The sequence below is a fragment of the Cylas formicarius genome, unplaced genomic scaffold (genome assembly GCF_029955315.1).
Source record: "Cylas formicarius isolate icCylForm1 unplaced genomic scaffold, icCylForm1.1 PGA_scaffold_5__7_contigs__length_24384050, whole genome shotgun sequence".
NCBI classification, from domain to species: domain Eukaryota; kingdom Metazoa; phylum Arthropoda; class Insecta; order Coleoptera; family Brentidae; genus Cylas; species Cylas formicarius.
Genome location: NW_026844341.1, coordinates 17,442,009 through 17,468,539, shown reverse-complemented (window position 1 = coordinate 17,468,539; position 26,531 = coordinate 17,442,009). Strand labels below are relative to the sequence as shown.

Sequence of the window (26,531 nt, the reverse complement as noted above, 5' to 3'; positions counted from 1 at the left end):
ATACGTTTTTTATGTGAAGTATTTCAAATTGAGTAAGAATTAAGTCAGATGGATATCGCAGATTTAACATAAATATAATTCTCAAAAGTCTCTTTTGTATTACGTAAAGGGGCTGAAGATGTTGTGTGATGGACAGCGCCTCAACCAATTGTTCCATAAGGTATAAGTGGTTGTACCGGTGAAAAATAAGTAGAAAGAAATAATTGATTGTCAGATATTTTAGTAAATTGCCGGAATAAATATATTAAGGATCGTAACTTTGTCACTAACTGTTCAATATGGGAGTTGTCCCAATTCATTTATCGACATATTTAGGAGGTTATTTAGACCACTAACTCGTATATTTATTGGGTCGGGAGTATTTGGGAGGAGGGCTTTTTATCCGCGTGTGGTTATTAGATGGGGTCGCCCCGCAGAGCCGTCTAGGCACCCCCATAGTTTTGAATGTGAGTCTGCCGCAGACGACGGTGTCCACTGGCTATAGACCTCTCCGATTAATATTATTAACACTGGGGGTTCGAGGCCCATTCAACAGGGGTCAGCGACCGTCGCGTCGTTTCCCATAGAAAGTATTTAACCACGCCAAAATTGTTATGAAAATTGGTTCTCATTCTCGTGGCCAAACGACAGTTTAAGAGCGAAGTTTCGGGAATAGATCGAAAATATTTAGTGAGGATGGGTATTAACAGTGCTCTGGTGATACCGTACTATAACTGACGTCTCAATTCCCACCATATGCCTTATTCGTTGACATATGTCATATTTGTCGACAATTTTTTTTAAAGCCACTCTACGTTCTCAATGCTTCCATGCAAATTTGGACGTCATTTTTACGTTACGCCATAACGTTTTGTACTAAACGTGAGCCATATCTTATTTTCCTCCTGTAGACGTTAACTCGACGTAATTATAGGCCAACGATCGACGTCGCATTAACGTCATTCTAGGGATATATTGCTAAATATGCTAAAGACGCGCACCTTGGTCGGGTTCCGAGCGTAGATGCTCACACGGCTGGCTAAGCTTGAATTGCACCGAAGGGTCGGGACGGTCGAAGTCGTGGGGGGCGGGGGCGGAGGCGGCGGTTAAACGAAGTGTAGCGCTTGGCGCGCGAAAGTGGCCTTTGTAGTCACAAATCCGTACGTCGATGATTTAGTCCTCCGGACGTTTAATCGTGACACTCACACACACACGTATACACACACACTTACACATATACACACACATCGATATAGGTGTTTATTATTAAAACCAATCGGTAGTTGTGGTGGTCGAGTCCGTGCCGCCGGTTTATCTCGCCGCGAAAATTTTGCGGGCACTGATAAATAAAAAGAATTTTTCTGAAACGTCGTTGGTACACGGTGCGTGGTGTCGTGCGTTTTTCGTCGTCGTTAAATTTTTACCCTCCTTACATTTTAAGAAAAAACTTGACATTAGCGTACGTTCTAAACTTCTTTACTCTTGCAGAAAAAAAATGTGTTAGCGGTTCTAGATGTCGCACGTTAAAAGAGTTAATTTTTTTAATTTTATATACCGGTTTGAAATTTTTTGACAGCATGCGGTTTGAGCGGAAACGGCAGTAACTTTCGAATTTTCAATGGCACAACCTATATTTTTTTGCATTCTTAGATACAGGAGATCATCTTGCTTTTCCGTTGTCAGTTGCACCGTTCTTAATTAAATTAATAAAATTAAAAGAGTTATTTTTTTAAATTTTATATACGTACATATAAGAGGGAACATTGTACAACTTTAAAACGGCTTGAGATAGCGGTTTGAAATTTGAAAGGGTTAGTATAGGCTGAATGTCTAATTTTTTGACAATATTTAGTCAATGGTTGCACTGCCGGTTTGACCGGAAACGACAGTAATTTTCGAATTTTAAATGACACTCTATATTTTTTTGCATTTTTGGATTCAAGAGATCATTCTTTCGGTCGGTCTTTCTCTTTTTTTTTTGTTTTTTTAAATTTTTAATTAATTTTTGAAAGTTGTGTCTAAGAGTGACCATCGTAAACACTATTACAGAGTCATGGTAAAAATTATCAATCAAACTTTTCTTGTCTAATGGCAAATAGCATTAATTTTTTAAGATAACCTAGTTTTTTCAAATAGCACCCTAGTGTGTCAAAAGCTTTTTAAAACCGGTACTTTTTTTGCAACATTTTAACACCAAAATTTTCAAAATCCGTTAAAAAATAAGCTCGCAGGAAGGAAAAAAACAGACAAGTAAATACATTTTTGTAAAAAGAAAATATTACGTACGTGGCTTTGCTTCTATTCATTTTTAATTGTCAAATCGGTAATATTAAAAATGCAAAAAAACTCTCGACAAGCTCATGAAGTGCAAAAAACAGATTAGTATTTAAAAAAAATAAATCAAATTCAAGGAAGAGTTTCTTCTGAAATTCAACGATTAGAATTTTTTGTTGAAAGTAATACGGGGATACAGTCAAAAATTAACGTAAGTATTCTATGTATACGTACGTCATAAGCTACATGCACTTTTTACCGGAAACTAAGAGGAACAAGAGAAGTGAAATTTTTCATTTGAAACCTGTCACTTTTTGGGATAATTCAACATAATATTTTGAAAATCTGTTAGAAAATAAAACCTCACCAATGCAGTTAGAATCGATTTGAGAGTTATATATCAACGTGTGTTACTGTAAGACAAGTTTTACATTGACATATAACATCACATTCATTTATTTCGAAACTGGAATGTTGTATTTATTTGAATTAAATAAGATTTACTTAATAACCAATTTATTTTAAGATGAAACTTACATAGAATGCTTTCAAAACGTCCTCCTTCTTGTATACGACACTCCTTGGCTCTGTAACCCTTCCTAACATTTCTGAAGTTATATTATCAAATGCAGCGCACATTCTCCGCTGTAATTCTTGTAGGTCGAACACTGGAGTTACATAAACACGGTCTTTCACGTACCTCCAAACAAACAAATCTAACGGTGTAAAGTCCGGTGACCGCGGGGGCCAATTGACTGGACCGTGTGTTGAGAGTAGTCGATCCCCACAAAAATCGCGTAGGTGTTCAGTGACATGTCTAAAATTACGGAGATGCTCGACATCCTGCTGAAAATACATATTTAATGTAACGGCAAGAGGTAAATCATCTAACGAGTATTCAATTTCGTTTCTTAGGAATTTTAAATTCCGTGCACCAGTTAAGGCACCATGAAAAAAAAAACAGATGCAATAATTTGCCTTCGGATCACTCCTGCCCAAACACTGATTCCGAACCATTCTTGAAACTGTCCGGGACGAATAATCCTTTGGTTATTTAAAAGTATATGTTGTTCTGTCGGTTAAGCATAGCAGTGAACAAAATTAAGTTGACAAAATTATTATTCTCGTCATGTTTATCTAACAACATCGAAGTCTATTTACAATTCAGCTTCATAAAGATATTGATGAAGGTTAGCCGTGTTTTTTTTTTAAATTCTCCTCACAGATTCTCTGGAGATGTCTAATTCTAATGCCACTTCTCTTAGCGACGCAGCTGGATTCACGTTGACATATTCCACAACATTGATTTCCATTTTTTCACTTTTTCTTCATTTGTAAATTGATAACACGACAAAATCGATAATCAAATAAAGATATACAAACTGTCAGAATTTTTCAATCATGCCGACTTGATCATGAATAGAAGCATAGCCACCTAAGTAATATTTTGTTTTTATAAAAATGTATTTACTTATTTGGTGTTTTCCTTCCTGCGAGCTTATTTTTTAACGGATTTTGAAAGTTTTGGTGTCAAAATGTTGCAATAATTAAGTAAATAAAAAAAAAGAGAAAAACCGTCCTATCTTACTTCAATCTGAATCCAAGAATGCAAAAAAAATATAGGTTGTGTCATTTAAACCATTTACTACATATTTTCAAAAAATCAGACAGTCAGCCTTTATTAACCCATCCAAATCTGAAATCGCTATCTCAAGCCCTTTAAAAGTTATAGAGTGTTCCCGCTTTTTTGAGTTACCTGGTATTTTTTGTCAATATGCCTTCAAAGTTAAGAAGTTTGGAACATATACGTTCATTCGAAATTCGTTTTGGAATGAGCGCGAGAGTTATCCGTGTCAAGGCAAAGTGAAAACATAGCTGAAAAAGTTGAAAATTCGCCTTTTTATCAGCAGATAATTTCTTTACTTTTTATTTAATACTTTGTTATATTTTTTGTTCGATATTGTTTAAATGTACCGTAATTTTAATTAAAGACGTTCAGTTATTCAATTTAACTCACAGAAAAAATTTGTAAAAGAAAAATCTTCTCTTTTTTGATAACGAATCCACTGCTACTTCTTCAGTGAGGACATTAACCCCATCGCTCCGCCACTAACATCTGAACCGTTTGGTATATTGCGTTGCGATTCTTATTATTATATGAGACAATCCCCTATTTTTTCCTCTGGAAATGACATTTCCAATGACGGCTTACAAATTGCATTAATTTTGGTTAAGTAAAAACTGCTAAACTAGTTAAAATTGAGAAAAGCAGAAATAAAAAAATGACGAAATTACCCATCTTGGGCCTCTTGACAGACAAAATACCCAGTTTGAGAATTCTTCCCTAACAATCCCTAACATAATTCGATGATATGTTGTCTAAATTCACTCAGAGAATTCGGAGTCATTTTGTTATTCTGATACTTGATGTAGCCCAATTTCCATCAAAATATATGGGGAGCAACTGACTTTGCGTCCTCACTGTTATTTGTCTTCGTCCAAAGGTTTCTGTGAGCCTAGTTTATAAACTTGGATAAGAAACAAGTTTAGTATCAGTTATTTGAGAAATTCCGAAAAATTCCTAAGCGTTTGACATTGGAAATAGGCAGCCGTTTTCGTTGATTTTAATTTTAATATAATTCCAATATTATGGGAACCAAATTATTAAAAAAATATCATACCCAGATCTTAGCTAGTGGGACCCATCAGAAAAATCAGATTTTAGTAGCTTAAAAGCGACTGATTCGATTGTTAGTTGATTTGCCTTTCCCATCAGGCACGAGTTTAGAGAAAACAAAATGTTAACGGTAACAAGTATATACACAAAACTACTTAAAATGAATTGGTAATTAAACTACGTAATAAAAAAAATAAATAAATAAAAATAAAAATTGAGAAAAGCAGAAATAAAAAGCAAATGTTTATCTAAAATAAGGTTAAAATGATTTAAAATGAAAAAGAACTTTCCACTATTCCTTTAAAAAAATTAACAAAAGAAATTGAAAATTGTCTCATATGATACCATCCCAAATTTCATCGCAATATACGAGGGCTGCCTTTTGTATTTCTCGGCTTTCTTAAACTAGCCCTGCCATCTGGCGACTAACGTTTTTATAGGGAAGTTTGACATTTTGAGGTTAGGTTTACTCAGTTAGGTTTTGGCGAAAGAGTGTCGTTTGCGTTTTTTGTGATAAATTAAATAAATTGTGACGGTTTTCGTCCAATTATTTTTTACAACTTTAAACGTGGACTAACCCAATAACAATGCATCGATGAATTTAATTCGAGTTTTGGAGTTAAAGGATGAATTTCGTGAAGGTCGTCCAAAATCGGTGGTTGCCCAAGAAAACATTGACGCAGTGCAGAAAACTGATTTTGCAGGATTATCATGAGACCATGCGATTGACGTATCTTTGGTTAACAGTGGGACCAGCATACAATTTTGTAAAATTTGTTCGCGTTGGATTCCACACAATTTGACATCAGCTCAAAAAAAGGCTCGTGTTGATTGGTCGAAGGAAATGCTAAAAAAATACGATCGCGGTGCGTCTATGATATCGTGACACGTGATGAATCATGAATCTATGCTTGAACTCAGGTGGCTTTTACTTGATGAAAATTCATTTAACGAAATAAATAAGAACTAAAAGTTCAGATTTTCACGAAATTATATGACATGACAATTGTTTCGACAACACCGTGTCTTTATCAAATGTAATATACTATATATACCGAAAAATGACCATAAAATCTTAATTAATGTTGTTATGAGAATTTAAGTTCAATAAAGGAGAGGTATTTAAATCTAATTGATCGTTGAGCAATACATTTGAATGTCTCATTTTGTTAATCTCCTCTCTGTTAATACCTCTCTCATTTTTCGGTATATATAGTAGCAGATACTTTATAAATATTACATTTGATAAAGAAACGGTGTTGTCGAAACAATAGTCATGTCATAATATATAATTTCGTGAAAATCTGAAATTTTAGTTCTTATTTATTTTGATGAATCTATGCATATGAATCTGAAAGTAAGCAGCAGTCGACTGTGTGGGACTTTCAGAATGAGACAAAGCCCACAAAAGATGTTCGTGCGCGAAGCACCTCGAACCAAGAACACTGGCCACGTTGGTGGTTTCCTTGGTAAAAAGTAAAACCGTCAGTTCTGAATGGTACATAACCATTTTTTTTACCAGAAATTAAAAAAACCAACCGCCGAAGACAAATCACTCTCCACGACGACAATGAAATGCAAACAAAGAACTTTTTGAGCATCAAAAACGTTGATTTGATGAGCCATATAGTCCTGATTTAGCACCTAATGACTTCTTTTTATTCCCATACATTAAGAATAAATTACACGGGCAACGATTTTTGACACCAGAAGAAGCGATTGATGCGTTTAAAAAGCATGTTTTGCAGGTGCCCCACTCGATGTGTAAGAAGTGCTTTGATGATTGGTTTTATCGAATGCAAAAGTGTATTGATCATAAGGGTGAATTGTTGGTAGCTTATAGTTTTTTATTCCAAATCTCGAAATATAAAAGGTAACCCTCGTATCAAACGGGTCAAAAAAGGCGGCGCGACAGACTTTATCTCCTCACTCCTATAAAATCATAAAACTCATTTTTCTGTGGAAGCTTCTGTTTTGCGTTTTGATTAGTTCAATTTAGCATCGAGTGATATTTGGGAATGCGCCTAACGCAGAATAATCGAAAAGTATTTCGGATAGCTCTCAACAATTTTTCTTTCTTTAATTCCGCTTCACTTTAACAACGACCGAGATTTATTAGTAGAGTAAAAATAAATGTTTAGGTGGAACAAATTTTTATAAAGCTGGGACTCGAAAAGGTGTTACTATACTTCCTTTTTAACATACTAAAAGTCCCCGGATTTTGACCAAAAGGCCTCAAAAAAGGTCCGCCATCTTTTATACAAAATCTCCAATACTATCACATATATCAAAAAATATGAAGAGAGCAAAAGGGCATCAAAAAATACGTAGGAAATATGAAATGTCCAATATCCATCATGAGTTTTTATATTGTGATCCGCGTTATCAAACGCGAATTGTTGGAACGTTTCATCCGTTCAAAGCTTCTCCTACGTGTCCGAAAACCCCAATGCTGATAATAGATCGATCAAATTTCTACATCCAGGATTGCGTTGGCGATGAAAACAATTTTGGGGTTAGTTTCTTCCACTTCTTCATTATTTTCTTTAAGGCACAAGTCAGTGGGCTATCCAGGAGTATCGGTGATAACTAATTTTTTATAATGCTCCATAATTTTCTTTTGGGGATATTTCGTAGATCATGGTTTGGAGAAAATTGGCATATTTCCTTTTTATTCTCATTTTAATATTGACAATTTTTTGGAAACACCTACACCCTCTGCATTTTCTTGTTTACCAAGTCGTTTCGCGGTCTTAGTATTTGTGAAAGATGCATAACAGCTTCGATGATAGCGTGCTTCCGCTGCAACCAGGTTTATTTAAGATATTATGCGGCTCTTTTCTTCTTGCGCAGTGTTTTATGATGGTATTTTTAACTTCCAGCATTATGACAAGGCTGGTTTTATTAGCTAGATTTTCACGGTAATGAAGACATTTCTCATTGTACAAAATACGTTCGGATTTAAAGCTGAAATCGGATTTGGAACTCCTTAAATGTAGACCCGTTGACTCTTCCTTCACATATCTCTAAGGATTATTTGACGCTTCTGCAGTTTACGTGAACTGTCAACTCAGTTTTCTTCTCCCATAAAATCAACTTTCTATCATTTCTTCTCGTGCTTTTTTCAACGTTTGTAAGCGCTTCTGTTTAATTATAACTGTATCACTTACCTGGAAATTCTGGAATTTTGCCTTTTTTGACTAATTTCAAATGAGCTTTAAGTGTTTGTTTGTCCTAACAATCTCAAGTAAAAACTCAACAACATTCAAACAAACAAATAACAACAAAACTATTTTTTAAATGTGAGTAAATGTAGGCCTACTATAGTTCGTCAAAAACGGAAACCCCACAAAAATACGATTATAGGTAAAACACTGGAAATATATATTTTTTTTAACTTCAATTTTGCTCTATTGATATTTCTTGATGTATGTGATAGTTTTGGAGATAACAAGATTTTGTCCTTTTTTGAGACCTTTGGGTCAAAGGTATATCCGGTGACTTTTAGTATGTTAAAAAGGAAGATAGGCTGTTCCACCTTCACCGTTACTAGCAACTAGGTTAGGACGAGCAGAGCTCGGAACAAGGGTGTATAACTGGTTGCAGAGAAACGGATAAACGTTGAAACGGGGGCACTAACCAAAACAATAAACGCGGCAACCATTCAAATCACCCAAGTTAATATCCCAATTAGCTTAGATATAGACGATATATCTAATCAGAGTAATTTGCTCGTGTAATTCGATCGGAAACTCGGTTAAGGCAGACGCTTGGAGTGCTCGGAAGCGGGCGCACGCGCCCTCGCGCTCGTAGCAGCGTCGTCTTCGAAAAATAATATACCGAGAGATAATTCGATAGTATAGACGTTAATTTTTGATTTCTCGCGGGACGAGGTTCGCCCGAGGCCGTCTGCGAGTCAAGGCAAAGGACGTCGCTGGTCTGATATGAGGGCCCCGCGTGCATCTAGGTCAATACGAAACATAAACGGCGTTATCGGATAGGAAGCGTTTTGCATTATTCGTTTCTAAATATATGCGAGCGTCCTCGTTCTAAAATACGTTTAATTTCCAAAAAAAAACAAATCGTACCGAAGAGCAGACGCTAAGAATTCACACATTTGTGTTTACCCGGCGATTTCGCTATCGCAATACGTTCGATAATATCCGCATCTGTCAGTGCGTCGCAGATTAATGTTTTATGGTGATCCGTGCGTGTCGGGGGCAGTGCTTAAAGTGCCGTAGGGGTGCGGGGTCCCGCTTGTCGAAAATGATTCAAAAATGGGCCTCGATTTAGTACTATCTTCTAATTGAACTGTCGAATGCCATTGTCAAAAATATCGTCTGAGTTTAACGATTGGTAATCATGACGAACTAGTTTATTTGCCTAAATTAGATAGCCGAGCAAAGAGACAACAGGTTAATTACTTCTACATTACAGTACATATTAGAAACTAATTACTCTGTAAACAATAACATTTACAAAAAAAGGTGGTATCCATTGATTTTAAGATACAATTTATTCTTATTAAAACAAGGAAATCCTAAAAAACATAGCTTAGCTTCTTGGTACGTCACTTAGCTTTAATCATTATTTTCTACGAAGCATATTTTGAACTTCAGGGCAGGAAAAAACTATATGAGCTATATGAGCCATTCATTTTGAAAGTGACCTAAGTCCATTTATCTTTAATTTGAAATACTTTTGCGTTTTGAGATTTTTCAAAATTAAAAATATACGTAAGATATATGGTTGACTTGCGATGTTAAATTTAAGGGATTTAATTTTATACGTCCTATTAAAAAGTCGCTATTAAGTGTATAATATGACCTTGCTTACCTTAAAAGGTTTTTCAAAATAAAAACTTGTTTTGTTACAAAAAGTGAAAGAGCTTAAGTTCGTTAAAAATAGAAGAAAAAATATTTAAATTATTTTTTTAAATATATTTTTAGAACAGAAATAAATTTAGTAACAAGTTATTAGTTAACATTCTCAATATGCAGAAGTGATCGGTGTTTTAGTGATGTTATTCTTCTTATACTTTTATATTATGATAGCAACACAATATTCCCAAATTTTTTAGGTCTACCCCGACGTGGCAATAAATCAAGAATTTTAAATTCTGCGTTCTCGTCCATGGTTGTTTTGTATAAAATTTTATATGGTTCATTCCTTAAAAATCGCATCCGGTCGGTTTATTTTTTCTCCTTTCGTATTTTTGGATCTTTTGTTAACCGCTTCTTCCAAGAGACTTGTTGATATAAAACCATCTTGTCTTGTTTTTCTACGTTTTTTAATTATATTATAAAAATCATGTGGCACATACAATGACTGTGTTTTATACTTTTCAGTTTTTAGGAGTCTCAACAGGCATGAAGTCACTTCTTGGGAACCTTTAGAAGCTTTTGTTCAGTTGTAGATTATGTTTCATTACTCAATAGAAACTATTATTTTAATTATTAAATAAAAAAGATGAAACAATGAGAATCCATTCGATATAAAACTTTTCAATGGTTTTAAATTATTTTTGGGAATGTGATCGAAATAATTCACAAAGCTATTAACGTTATAGACGCATTCAAAAGTGAATTTAAGATGTCTGGTATTAGCAGTACGTAGATGACAAATAATCTTTATGTGTTTGAACCATAGATGTTTGCTTGATCACGGTTTGTAAAGTAACGTCAAAAAGGGGCAACTCTGAACAAGTCACAAACATTTTCTTGAATTAATACAACAAATTGTTATTATTTGTCTTTGTAGCAACTGTTAATCCGATGAGTGCAATTAAACCCGAAACCGAACTTAAACAATTTACTATTCAAAATGAAGTGGGTGCCAATATCAAAACGTAATTTAACATGTCACGCGTATTAATGCTCCCAACGGCCATCTTCTCATCTTCCACTGCCTGCCCCCTCTTGTTACTTTTTGTTGGTACCAGGTGGCTCACTCTAGCGGGACCGTACGTATTTACTTCAATGAGGCGCTCTGGTCGGCGACTAATTCGTTTATGGACGGATAGATGGTGGTGAGGGTGTTTATTTGTTATTAACTATAACTTTATCTCCTACATATCCAATAAGAAAGAGAAATGTCATTGTTATAATGCTTGCTAATATTTTATGCATTAAATTCTAAAATGAACCGAAACAAATTATTTTCATTTGTAAAATCACGGCCAACTATTTTTTAATCGATTTCCCGTACTAGTACGAGTTTCAAAAAATATTTAGCGCCAAAAATTTGACCGGGTTTGATCACTTGTACGCAAAAGGCTATATTTTTAAACAATCGATTCAATTAATAACTATAATAAACTTTATTTCATATTGTGTTACAAATACATTACATAAAAATAACATGTCAAATACAAAAGAGATCGGCATTAAAAAAGGAAAAGATACTATATTCTATTACAAATTTCATTTACCCCAATTGTATTAATTGCAAATATAACTCCAAGGTTTTTAATACAATCTACAATTTTTAAACATTCACCGTTAATTAATAAATACATTTGTGATACTCGTTCAATATTAGGTTTAGGACAAAAAAGACATTACACCTGATGAAACAGGAAGAAATTCAAGGGTGATATCTGTTAGCTAAGTAGTTTCAAAAAATCGAGTCGAAACATCCGTAGTATCTCAATTTGGCGTAAATAAGTTTATGGTCAAGCCGATCAAATGCTTTAGAGCAATCTAAAGATATAAGTGCAGTCTCAACCTTCACGAAATTCAGATTGACTGTTATTGACAATATGATTACTCTTAATAACATAATCATAAACTTTAAATAAGGTTGGAAGAATACTGATTGGACGGTTTGAGAACTTGCTGGGACAGCTATTTTTTGCCAATGGTGTGCTATTAATAATATGTGTAACGTATGGTGCGGTAATATGCTAAAAACAGAAGTAAAATAATGATTAATATCGCTGTTATTTTTTAAGTTAGGTTTACAAATTTTAAACATATTTAAAGTTTTCCATATCTGTTTAGAATTCCTAGAATCGAAATTATAAGGCCGATTGCCGATTGCAGATTTTTCTATAAGTACGACACTGGTAACGACATTCATTATAGAGTGGTTTTATTAATTAAACATTGAACTCGGCGATCGTACCGAACCGGCGCCCCAATTTTCGACCAGGAACCGTCCGCCCCCCGCCGCCATACTTAACGCGTTCTAACATGACAGATACGCGCGGGCGTGACAAAATGCTGTTGTTCCCCATCAAATCGGTCGGTCTGGTGCACGTCAAATCCACATCGGCCATATTGAGGTCGGGCAAAAAGAACAAAAATGCGCCGCGAAAAGAAGACAGGCTGGGCGCGCGTCGCGGCTCGAGCATGTCCGATTTAGACAAGATAGCGCCACCGGAAACTTTACCCGACCTCGTGAGGTCCACCACCGCTAACCAGAAGCTTTCCGTGAGTCCGGCGTCGGTGCCGCACAGCCCGTGCATGTCGAGGTCGCTGCTCAGCAGCGCTACGACGGTGAGCATGCGCGGCAGCATTGGTGACCTCATGAACCAGAAGAAATACGGCAGCAGTCAGTGGAGCGTGCGCAGTGAGACTATAATTGCCAAGACGGTGCCGCTATCTACCGTCACGCCGAGGCACTCGCCGCCCCCTCCAGATCTCGAATTTCCGCCGCAGTTTCAATTGGACGACGAGCTGTGGCAGGACGGGCCCCTCACCGCCGCTCAAAGGACCCAGAGGCTGGCCAGGATTTTGAAACAGAGGAAAGCTTATTTGGAGATGAAAGTCAAGTACGAGCGTTGTCGGGTAAGCAAGGGCGCTCGATATACCGTTATTTCCAGGGTCCCGTGGTATAGGCAACCCACGCGACGCGGTTCTTGTATCGTGTGGCGCGCCATCTGCGGTCGAGTAGCGAAACGCAATGCAATGACCTCGCCATTTAGTCTATTGACCGATAGATGGCGGACGAAGCTTCGCAGCCACCACTAGGCATCGAGCATTATCATACATTATTACATTTTTAACGCTGACGCGTCAGAATAGTGGTAAATTTTAATCTTGCAAACGTCGAAGAAATATGTTCCATTCGCAAAATCGATTTTAAAAACGAAACTGTTGCAGTTTTGAATCGAACATAACTCGAGATCGACAATCGCGAAAATAGGTTTTCGCGCCGGTAGAAAGCCGCCGAGTTTGTTATTTGTCTCTCGCGAGAAGTTTGCCGTTTATTTGTTAGATAAACTTGCCGGGAGCGATCGCTCCGTAAACCCGTTCCGACCGATTAATAAATAACTTTCGCCGAGTTTCGTTTGTTCGGAATGCGTCTTTTTTCTTTTCGAAAATAAGGTTATTATAATTGGATTGGAAACGGCACGCCAATGATTACGCAAAATATGGTATTCTTGGATGACAAACAAAACAGAAATGCTGTTCAAGTCCAGAGCTGTTAGCGTATACGGGTGTCATTTAATTAACAATATTTTACAATAACAATATTTTATAGTGAGATTTCTGGCGTATTTTTTAAAGCATAAAGTTGCTTTAAACGTGAGGTCTCAATAGCTTCATTTTCAAAATAGAGGGTGTCTGTGAATTTGCTCGTATTTTAGCTCTTCTTACATTTACATGTCTTAGCAGGTAATCAATATTATTGAGTAGATTAGTAGGTATTACTCATCTTCACGTCAAAATTCTATTATCTATTTTTGATTATGATTTATGTTTTTGATATGACACAACTTTTAAGCTTACTTGATAATATTTTCTTTCTTTCCTAGCTTCATACACGATTCGGGTATTTCAAACTATAATATTTCAGAAACGTTAGTTTAACTTTTTCACTTAAAAATGATTGAGGAATTAGCTTTTCTAAAAAAATATAATACAGAATCATACGAAAAAGTCTTTGAAAGGGATTTAACTTATGAACGTATTGCTTTCTAGGAGTTAAAGCCAAATTAAGAACAGCTTACAATTTCTCAGGACAAAAAACTTCCTTGGTACCAATTTTTCTTTAGAAAGCAGAATTATTTACAATGTTATGCTGAATAATAAAAAATGAGCCTAAAACTTTGACGCCCTGTAGCTTAAAAACGACATATTGTACAGTACAATTTAACATCGTTTATTTATTCTATATTTATTTACTTATCAACGGGCTAATAAAGCCAATACAAAATGTTTAAAAGACTAACAAAAACGGATGCAGATATTAATGGATAGTAACTTGAAGAAAAGGTGTCTGTCAATCTGCTTGCTCTGGAGTTATAGGAATTGCTCTCGTAGTTGATGGAGATGTAGAAAGAAGGAGCATGGGAACATGTGGACATGTGGTCCAATTCTAGCGAGAAACTCGGCACAGGAACTCCTGGAGTGAAGAATATCGTAAAAGAGCTTCAAATCACATTGCTTCCGATACGTTTGGAGACCAAGACAGTTAAACCCGATTTCAAACTGTCGGTAATTCTTTGAAGTACGGCATTTTTTTACAAATTACAAATTTGTGCTGGATTTGATGCATGGTTTAAATATATAGAGATTATAATACGGAGAACGTTTACACGAACCAAACTCAAGGTGAGGAACAAGCACACTAAAGCAGTGTGAGAACAGGAGTGGCTAAAAAATCCTTCGTACATTTTTTAAAATAGCCGAGCATTTGCAAGGACTTTCCCATTTAGTAGCATTGACACACTCAAGAAGTTTAAGTCCAAAGCAATCATTAGGGTTATTAACTTTGCAATAATACTTCAGATCGTCTGCAAATGGTATTGAAAACAATTTTCAATATCCTAGATATGAATATTGATAAGCAGTGGCCCCAGATGAGGATTCTGTGGAACCCCGGAAGGAACTATGATTCCTATGGATTCAAAGTTACGTTCCATCGAACTTTACAGTTTTTACCTGAACAATTCTTGAGAAATAACTGTTTTTTTTTTACAAACCAAAACTTCTGGATTTCTTCCGCGTCGGATGTGGCTGAGTCGAACTGGCTAACGTTTCGCCAATCATCTTGTTGATTTCTTCAGAGCTTGGCTGAAACTGACTCGCATTTTCATCTGTACCTACTTATATATTATTTAAGGGGGGTGGAGCTAAATGAGGGGCATAAACACCGTCTCCGGGTTAAGATTGTTAGGTTGTTTTGTAGATTTCTATAGACTTTCGGATTTTTTTTTATTACATGCAAGAATTTTAGTTTATTTATTTGCCTTAGTCCTAATGCTCTTTCATGTTCTTTGAGCCTGGTTGATATTTTTCGTCCGGTCTCCCCAATGTATTCTTTGCCGCATGTTCATGGAATGCTGTAAACTGCTGGCATCTCAAATGGAATTTTGTATTTGACGGGAACTTTTGATATGTGGTCAGTGATGTTTTTAATGTAAAGAAGGACAACGGTAGCAAGATTGTGGTGAAGTATATTTTGTGATGGAACGCTTAATGTCTTTAATGTGGAAAATAATGAAAGGAATTAATTACGACACTATCAGTTTTCTCTCTAAAGGGTTTTAATAAGAAAACCAGATATTTTGCTAAAGAATATGTTGGAAAACCAAGGGTACCGACAATAGATCGAAGGGGTGATCCTGGTTTGTGAATCTTTGGGAGTCTGTAGTGGAATTTTCAAGTCTTGAGGGGTGACAGACTTTTTCACGGAGTCTGATAGAGGAAAAGCCTTAATACCCAGATTTATTTTTTAAGCTGACGATTTGATCCGTCTGCAAGAATATTATTATTATTATAATTATTATTACTAAGAATAAAGTGCAGAGGAAAACCTATTATGCACATTGATAGTTAGTAACAAAACACATATAATAAACATTTAGTTATTGCTTTGAAACAATACACTGTCCAAGCGACATTTAAATATAGACAAGTTCGGCGCACACACAACATCTGAGGGTAAACTGTTCCAATAATTGAAAGTCCTGTTACTTATAAAATGCAGGCGATGTGAAGTCCTGAATTGTTCCTTCCTTATTTTAAATGGATGACCACGTAGGCGTTCCACAAGACCACAAGGGGCACGTCAGATGGAAATTGGTCATGCGCAAACCTATACATTTGAATCAGATCCCCTCAAATTCCAGGATGGGGCGAATGTAAGTGGTGAAAAGCCTGCAAGCGATGCGAGGACTAGGATTTTTAAAAGTCTTTTTTAACAAAAATAACGCGCAGTTTGCTTTCTTTGCAATATTTGATACATGTGCAGACCACGCAAGATCGTTAGTTACTCTCACACCTAGGACCATCTGAGAATCGACACTTGACACAAAGTTTCCATCGATATAATAATTCAAACCGGGATTATTCTTGCCAACATGCATCACAGAGCACTTTTGAGCATTCAGCGGCAATAGCCAAGTTGAACACCACTTGAAAATAGTATTCAAGTCTCCCTGCAATACGTCCGCACGTGTTGAAGGATTTTCAAATAATTTAGTACCATCAGCATAAGCGCTCACATGAGAATCAATGCTGGAGAGCAAATCCACGGTGTACACTAAGAATAGCACTGGTCCCAGCACCGATCCCTGGGGAACACCACTAGGCACGTTTTGTGACAGTGAGCAAAAAGCGTTACCAATTCGAACTCTGAATGACCGGTGGCTTAAGAACGCCGCTATCTTGAATCTTTTTCTGATATTCATTTGTGTTCATAACCACCGTAGCTTTATCTGCTTTTAGGATTTTAGATATTTTAGGGCAATGCGTTTAGGGTTTGGAATGTTAGACTTTGGAGGTTTTAACTTTTTAAGGATTTTTGCGGTTTCAAATCGAATATCATTAGCTGTTTGAGATGGTAGTTTGTTCAGGATAGACTCGACGTTTGAAATGATTTGCTCTTTTGGAATAATACGTGGAGCGAAGTTGGAACCTTTTGAAAGAACTCATTTTTCCATTTCCGAACACAGTGTTTTGTGGTTGTGAAAAGTGTCATGGTTTTCGTAGTGTCGACGTTAGTTTTTCAAATTTCTGAATATGATTTTGGGTAGTAGATAAACGAAGAATTTTTTTGTTGGCGCTGAGTTTTCTTCGGACTCGTAGTAATATAAGACACGTCCGCAAATTACAGTTTTTCCCGACCGGCGACGTCAAGTTCCTCATTAGAAATCGCTGGACCGACGCCAGAACCGGCGGCGGCGCTTATGAATGGAAAATTTCGCCTGCGAAATTAAAATTGTTCGTGACTAAATGCAGTTCCAAGATGTTCAACACGTTTTCCACTTTCACGACCGCGAGCAAGACAGTTCGTTATTAAACGGTTTCGAAAACTGCCGCATTTTGTACGATAACTTTGCGTTTATATAGGGTGTTTAAAAACGAATGCGAAAAACTTAAGGGGGTGGTTCCTTGTTTAAAATAAATTTAATTTGTTGTGTAAACGTTGAGTCAACGGTCAGCCATTAGGTAGACATCGCGCTGCAAATATGTCGGAAAATGTTTTAATTTCTTATGCTAAAAACGAAAATACAGTCGAAACTCTATATAGCAAAAATGAAGGGACTGCCTTTTTTTTCGTTATCAAGGGTTTTCGTTATCAAGAGTTATAGGCACTTGAAAAATGACAATACGCATATGAGTTCTGTAATATTTAATTATTTTATATACATACTTTAACACCGACTTAGGAAGATTTTATATAAATATTTAAGAACTACATTTAATGTTTCAAATAATCGGTCATTTTCTTTTTAATTTTTTTAGTATGCCAATACGCTCGTACTTTGGCTTGTGTTTTCACCATTTCTTCGAGAGGGGCATCTTGCCTATGATACATAAAAAAATTCTCTAGCAGCTTAACTGAATATTAATAATTGTTGAATGGTTGGTGATGGTCCCAGATCAACTTCTTCCTCTTCTTCTTCCTCTTGGTGCTCTTCCTCACCCTTTCTTGTTGTCTTGTTGTCTTGTTGTGATATGGCTTCCTCTGTCAAGTCTGCTGTTGTAGGCAAATCCTGATCTTGCAGCTCCTCATGTGGGATGTGCAGGGCAGTTATCTAAGAGAACTTGTAAGTGACCGGCAAATGATTGATGTTCTTAAAACATGGCGGATTAGTTGATTTTCCAATCACGACTAGCTTTCTTTTTTCTCTCCCAGTCATATTGGCAGCTACTAACACTGTTATACATTCTTAAGAAAGTTTTCCATCCACACAATTAAGAGTTTTATCTGGCGTCATTTTGTAAAAAATACCAGTTTCGTCAGCATTAAAAATGTCGTCAGCAGGGTAATCGTTAGTAACGTTTCTGTCTACATCACGTTCTTCGCCACTTATCTGTCCATAATTTATATTATGTTTTTGTTTGAACTTCACCAACCATCCTTCCGAAGCCTTGAAATCGATAATACCAAGCTGTTCAGCAATCTTTTCTGCTTTTTGTTTTACGGTAGGTCCACGGAGTGGTATATTTTTAAGACGTTGCTGTTGGAACCACTGCAACCTTGCCCGATCCAAATCTTCAAATGTTGGCTTTCTTAGTTTTTTACTAGAACTGCCTGCCGCTCCAGCTTGAGTGATTTTTTCTTTGCACTGCCAAATCGTCCGTATCAACGTCCTGCATATCTTTTCTTTTCTCCCCCCCACCTCTGTAATTCTCGTTAAATAAATTTAAACGAAAACTTTCCCAATGAAATAAAAAAATAAAATTTCCATCCACGGGTTGCTTTTTTTACTTTTTTTTTCTCCTGTAATTTTTTCGTAAAATGTAAAGCATTGCGTGTCGAAAAAACCAATTTGGAAAATAGTTTCCCCAATCTCGGGGTCGCCACTAATAAAAAATATACCGGGTGACACAAGAAAGTGGGAATGTCCAATTTTTTGCCAATATGTAGTCAATGGTTGCACTTCCAGTTTGAGCATTCGCATTTTTGGATTCAGGAGATCATTCTACGTAGGATACGACGGTTGGTCTCTTTTTTCTTGTTTTCTTTTTTAAATTTTGATTTAATTTTTGAAGATTGTGTATACGAAGCTATCACCATCATAAATACTATTGACCGGGTCACCTGATCATGTGAAAAATTATAAATGAAACTTTTCTTTACTTATCGAATGGCAAATAGAATTGAATGTAACGAACTATTATTATTTTAGGAAAACCTAGTGTTTTCCAATAGCACCCTAGTGGGAACAAAAGTTTTTTAAAACCGGCATTTTTTTGCAACATGTTGACATAAAAATTTTCAAAATCCATTAAAAAATAAGCTGACATTTTGAAAATTTTGCCGATTTTGTTGAACTACAGCCGAGGATATCGGCTGCCTTTGATAGTATAACCGGAAGTGCAATCATTGACTACATATTGTCAAAAAATTGGACATTCAGCCTATATTAACCTTTAAAAATTTAAAATCGCTTTATCTAGCGGTTTAAAAGTTATAGAGTGTTGGGATAAGGAAATTTAAGGGCAAAAAAGTGTCATTTAATTTGAAAAAGAAGAAAGAATCACTGGGGGTTCGCAGTCGATTATGGGAAAAATAAAATAAAAATAAAACAAGGACGAGACAGTTTTTTCTTTGTTCTCCCTGCTCACTCGAGGGTTAAACTTTTGAGCGAATCCATTTACTTATTTATTGTTCTATAAACTTTAACCGGATGGCTTATCTGGATAACGGCTGACAGTCAGAGAGCGTCCTTCGATGGCTTCAGTTATCTGAAGAACTCCCCGTATTCCTCGACCTCAAATGTCACGGAACCCGGTCAAAAGTATCCTAGGTGAGGATAAAACGGCGGATAAGGGCACGAAATAGGTCAAATAAAAATCGAAGACGTGATTATCTTGTAACTTCGAGGGTACTGACCAGGCGGTGTAGAGTCGATGACAAAATGGCGTTGCTCGTGTCTTTATTATTCCCACGAACGTGGATTAGACGAAAAGACGCGGCCAAACTACATTGTAAACGGGCACAGCATTCAACCTCCACAATATTTGGTTCAATTGGGAAAACTAGATCTAGATAGGGCAGCAAAAGTTTTCCTCCAGCACCATCACACCAGAGAAGAACAAATTAGACAATGCAGAAAGAAAGCCACGTATCTTACAGGAACATACGCTACGTTCAACGGGAATGTACGTAAAGGTGTAGTAGTTGCTCTTGCTGGCATTTAAATGAGAAGCGGAAACAAGATTTTAAGAAGTATCGGGAAAGTGGGACTTATAAGTCTAGGGACTTCAACTGGAACCATAAAAAGTCCATTCTGGTAGCACTGTGCCCGACCAGGGGTGCAGAGTAAAAGTAGGCACTTTACAATAAATGAACGGAACTTTGGGCCTCAGTGGAGCTTTACCAGAAGATCTAACCAGCCTCCCATAAATTTAATATTGCGGTTAATATCATTGGTGCAAACTAGCGCTTACGTTGTTGGCTTAATATACAATACGCTGACATGACGCAATTATCCTATTTCTCAGGTCTTCGATATCCTGTATTGCTGAGTTGGAATAGTGTAGACATTGTAGACTAATTAATTAAAAAAAATTTAAATCTGGGAATCGAGGCGGCCCACCTCTCCCTATTCAGCAGTTTTATTCGCACACTTAAGATGAAATTTGCTGGGCACCATCATCCTTGTAATAAATGTCTCTTCTATACAATAGGGGTAACGACAATAGGATTCACCAGTTAATTGTAAAGGTAAAATGTTGCCCAATTTGGCCCAGTGACTCGAGTGGCCCAAACTGGAAACAGATTTTGGATGTCTGCATTCTGTTATCGAATGCTCGTTGTGAAAGTTTTGGGTTGCATTCGAAACTTCGAAGCCTGGTAAACAAGTTGCGATGAGGTCTACGATTAAGATTCTTTTGCGTATAAAGACCACAAGCTTCACCATTATTCATAAACCCTTAATATTAAAAAAATCATTGATAATAAGAAGATCACTTTTATTTACTGAGGAATGTGATACAAAGCAATCATCAGAAACGCCTTAAGAAGTGACAACAGCCCACTGGATTTTTTTTATGCCGTTATACATTGCTATAGATTTTAGTTTTTAATTGGAAACGATAAGGGTTTTTGAAATAATTGCAGGAGGCATAAGTTTCTAAATTAAACATGAAATATTTTTATGTAATTAGATAAGTTTTTCCTCAAATTTAGTTAAGATAAGATAAGTTTAAGATATAAGGGTAAGATGATCAGGGTGGTCTAATTTAATTTCTTTCAGTAAGTTAAAAAGAATGTGTTGTTACAATAGTAATAATTTAGTAATATTTTATTGGTCCATCTATTTGTACCGCGATATCTCCTTCAAATGACTTAAGAGAACGTCCAGGGACTAAAATCTACTATATTCCCTTGGGTTTTTTATTCTATGGAGTTCGAGTATGAGGGCGCCAATTACGCGCAAAATTGGTGGGGTATATTTTCACGAGTGGATACATTAGCACGTGTGCCACGAAAATTTTAATTAGAAAATTGGAATAAAAAAAATGTAAATAAGATGTCTAGGTGTGTGCAAATTTATGCCCTAGCTCTACGATAACCAAAGGAAATTAGGTAGATGGTAGCCTGCTCTGCTGATGTAAGCGGCCAGTAACAGGGTCGTCGTTAATAACTCGGACGAGACGACCTCGAGAGAAATACTCGAGTGTCCAGAAGAGTCTCGGTCCGCGACGGGTCGGTTACGTAGGTCTACGAATTTCTACTGATCTGTCTCGCGAGGAAGAGGAAGACCCTAGTTAAGAAAGACTATTATAGATATGTTCTTAATCAAGATATATCAGACATGAATTATTTTCAGAACCCGAAAATTAGAGTGATATAGTGAAAGAAAACAGAAATAAATTCCCGTTACACGGGTTCTGATTTTGCACTCGTCTTGGACGTTAGGATTGCGGAGCCTACATCCGATTAATCGAGAAACCGGGCCGATGTTTAGTGACTTAACGAAGAGGAATTATTTGACTTCAATCTAAAATATGCAAGTAACAGAAATAAATGCCAAAGGTACCGAATTTCGGACTGGAGGAATATCCCCTTACGGGAGGTTGTAGTGCCGAAAGGAAAGGTAAAGCAAACCCTAAAATACGTAAAACTTCCACAAAATTACGAACCTGTTGCTTGCAGAACCTCGACCAACGGAAAAGGTAAGCCGGAAAAGGCGCGATTTGCGTAGTTAGACCAAAGAACAAAAAAGATAGGGTTGGGCTCTTCTAACGAATCGACATGACTAATAGAGACTGTATGTAACTGGAAAATTTTATAATAAACTTATGTATCTGGCTAACAATCGTCGAGATTTTCTACATATAATTTTAAGAAAGCTAGTAGGTACAGGAAATTCTCTAAGTCGAAGTATCGATACTGCGAATAAAATTGATAGTCAATGTATGGCTCAACCCTACAGGTAACCAAAGTATCCTATCGGGTGGTACCATCGATCGCTCTTATTAGTTGCCCACCTTGCCGGAAAGGAATGCAAACAAATATTAAATTATGAGCTGCTAATAAATGGCATGAAGACAGTGACGGTATTTTCAATACAACTCTATCCGAACTTTGACGATAAAAGAGGACCAAACTTGGAACCGAAAGCTGCAATATAAATTCGCCATGTTTTGTTGCTCCGAGGCAGTTAAAGTCGTGTTTTGGGGGCACTTTGCCGTTACGATTCTGTCTGGATACTTGCCGGGAACGGTCGCATAATTCGAGACGTTTTCGGCGAGCTTTTTCTTGTCGTAAGTAACGAAGTCGACTTTTACCACAATTCCTTTCAAGAGGTCGCGCAATAGGTCTGATAGTCTTAAGGGAAGTATTAAAATACACTGACAACAAAATTAACTTAATAATTAATAAATAAAATATAATTTTCAAAAATAAAACTAAATGAAAAAACAAGAGAAAAGGTCCTGATCCTGGAAGAGGATTACGTTATTGTTGGAGTCTCTGAAACCAACTTAAAACCACGTATACCTACTTATATAGTTGAAATTCCAAATTACTATTTCTAAAGATGGGATAGGGCAAGTCGCGTTCGTGACGTGGAGGTCTTTATATTAAAATAAACTTAAAACATTAAACTCATACCATGATTTGATAAATAAATCAAAAAATTTAACCATTGGGTGATCTATAGGCCCTCAAATTTTAGTCCAAATATGGTTGTTGATGAATTGGAAAGTAAGGGGTGTTTTCTTTCGATGTATAGAACTTTAAGTTGCAATAAAACAACGATGGATTAGTCGATTGACATGAATTTTATTTATCCGAAAGATAATTTTGTGGCATTGCATTTTAAATATGAATTCTGACATATGACCGCCACGGCTGGCGCGGATGTAGTCCAATCTGGACGTCCAATTTTCGATGACTTTTTCCAACATTTGTGGCCGTATATTGGCAATAACACGGCGAATGTTGTATTCCAAATGGTCAAGCGTTTGTGGCTTATCCGCATAGACCAATGACTTTAAATAGCCCCACAGAAAGTAGTCTAGCGGTGTCAGATCACAAGATCTTGGAGGCCAATTCACAGGTCCAAAACGTGAAATTAGGCGGTCACCAAACGTGTCTTTCAATAAACCGATTGTGGCACGAGCTGTGTGACATGGTGCGCCGTCTTGTTGAAACCACATCTCCTGGACATCATGGTTATTCAATTCAGGAATGAAAGAGTTAGTAATCATAGCTCTATACCGATTACCATTGACTGTAACGTTCTGGCCATCATCGTTTTCGAAGAAGTACGGACCAATGATTCCACCAGCCCATAAAGCTCACCAAACAGTCAGTTTTTCTGGATGTAACGGTGTTTCGACATTTCGACATACACTTGCGGCAGTTTTGTTTTTTGACGTAGCCATTCAACCAGAAGTGCGCGCTTCATCGCTAAACAAAATTCGCTTATGAAAATCGGGAACAACGGCAATCTCGTTTTGGACCCTTACTTGATGAATTCATGATGAATTGCCAAACCAAACTGAGAATAAATCACTTGACAACTGTTAAATCGGTCGCCATCTTGAACAGTAATGCCAACTTAAAGTTCTATACATCGAAAATAATAACCCTGCATCCGTCTAGACCTTTTTCCACAAACTGATAACTTTGTGTTTTGGGGACATAAATTTAAATTAATTCGACATAACCGAGTGTGGAGTTCGTTCATACTAGGATCTCTTAGATACATTGGAGCTAGAGTAGATCATTGTTGGGCAGACTAGAAAGACATGTTCCAGTTTAGTTTAGTTTCAAAGGAGATAAGTCATTAGCGCGAGCACTATTGAGGATAAAATTTCGGATTACAAATTGATTTTTGCGAAGTTCAGTTGAGTTCGAGGAGCGATCGAGTGGAGCCAACTAGGTTCAGAGACAAATGTAGATACTATTTCTTTGGATAATTCAGTAAAACCTATACTTTGGCGTAACATGTTTCACTTAAATTCTATTGACGAAAAAGTATCTTTCTTTAATGAAAATATGAACATTCTATGCTCCATTAAAAACAGTCACCTTTATAAAGAAACGCTTAACTTATACTGAAGTTATCTGTTAGAAGAATTATCTCCAGTGCTATATTTTTGCATAATATTATTAATAGTAGGATTGACTGTCCTTTACTGCTGGAAAAACTATCCTTCAATGCCAGAGTCGTTATAACAAGAACTCCTTCATTATTTTATGTGCCGAGATTTAATACAAACTTAGGTAACAATTCTCCAATATCTCTTTTACATAGACATTACAAAATAATTATTTTTCGCACATTGACATCTTTGCGTTATCACTTAATTCGTTTCGAAATCAAGCAATTAGGGTTTTTCTATAAATTTATTTTAATTTTTAATTTATTTTAATTTTTGATTTGTTTTCCTTATTTTTTCACATTTGTTTTTTGTAATTCACGCACTTAATATACAGTGTTAGTTTTGGTTTAGTTTGGTAAGTTTGATTGTTATTATTATTATTATTATTATTATTATTATTATTATTATTATTATTATTATTATTATTATTATTTTTATTATTTTTTTTATCTTCTGCTTATCGTAGATATAGGTAGGTACTTACTTATAAGTTTTACTTTGTTAATTAAATAATGGTATAATTGTTAGTGTGTCCTTGTAAATTGTGAAGTTAGTTCTTCATGTTAGGGCACCTTTGTAATAAATAAATAAATAAATAAATAAATAAACTTGGATCACAGAAAATACAACGTTTCGAATAAAATTAAGGAACAAAGCCAAAATTAAGTACAAAAATTAAAAAAAAAACTGAAAATCAGGCCCGTTGCAGAGAGCTTAGAACCTTTACTGACAAACTGATCCATTGCGAGAAATTTTGGATATCTCTAAAAAAATTAAATGTGATAAAAAATACAAAAAACACTGAAAAAAGGTTCCTCACCACCTATCAGATCCAGATTTAATAAACAAATCTTTCATTAACTCTATTCCAATTTCAAATTCAAAAACGTCAATTATCCTTATCCTTCTTATCGGGAAGATAGATTTCAGTTTTCTATAGTTTCAGAATCGTAAGTTGCACACTTTCTCACTCAAATTAAAACTAGACCGGTTGGTCATGACGGAATCATTTTTTGATGCACTTTTATATTAATGTTTTTCCCTCTCTTTGGAAAATAGCTAATATAAATAGCTCTTCCTAAGTTTAACAACCCGCAGTCGTTAAGCCCATTTCCATTCTACCAATATTATCCAAGGTTGTAGAACGTGTCCTAAAGACTCAAATAACAAATTATATTGAAAAGGAGAAACTAATTGACAAAACACAGGCAGGTTTTAGGAGAGGGCACAGTTGTGCTAATGATATCATTAGAGGGATTGATGAAGGTAAGTGCACTGTGTTGGTTCTACTCGATTATTGTTTTGATACCATTAGTCACAATATTCTGCTCACTATTCTTTGGGGAGGCATCCGTAAATTTAATTAAAAACTACTTAACAGGGAGAAAGCAAAAGGTGGTCCTGAGCGGGGTCGAGTCTGCTTGCTTAGACATAAGAAGTGGAGTTCCTCAAGGCTCAATTTTGGTTCCTGTTCTGTTTATTATTTTCATAACAAAATTCGGTTGCAGCTTGAGAGTCAAAAGATCCAGAGACCACGGTTTGCTTTTAAACCCAAAAAAATATTCTGTTATGTTTTTTGGTCCGCCAATGGCTGTCAAGCGTCTTGCTTGTGAAGTAATCATAAAAATAAACAATATTACTCTTCCACTTCAAACCGAGACAAAAAATTTGGGATTACTTTTAGATACAAAACTTCGCTTTGAAAAGCATATTTCGACTTGTACGCAAAGGGTTGTATAGCTCAAGGCATATTCTAACTTGAAATCTTAAAAAAACCTTATGCGATGCTCTTGTTCTCTCCGTATTTAATCACTGTGGTGTCGTATATGGGCCTTGCTGGACAGCTAATTCGTCACAACGTATAGAATAGATTCATCCCCCGCGGAAGACCTATCAGCTACAAGCTGAAGGAAGCGGGTTGGACGAATATGAAGACGCGGCGCTTAATCCATCACTGTTGTCTATCTCTTCGAAAAAATAACTTTAACTTTTAAAACAAAAAAATGTCGCGAAGTTAGAGAATGCAAGAAGAATCAAACCACTGTGCACTGCTAAAATTATTTTAAAATTCGTGGTAC

At 36.2% G+C, this 26,531-nt stretch overlaps 1 protein-coding gene across 5 annotated transcripts in view; it reads left to right on the top strand.

Moving 5' to 3' along the window:
* The window catches only part of LOC132701789 (protein unc-13 homolog B), a 196,632-nt gene that overhangs the window by 62,720 nt on the left and 107,381 nt on the right, over positions 1-26,531 (top strand). The gene's annotated exons all lie outside the window — the stretch shown is intronic.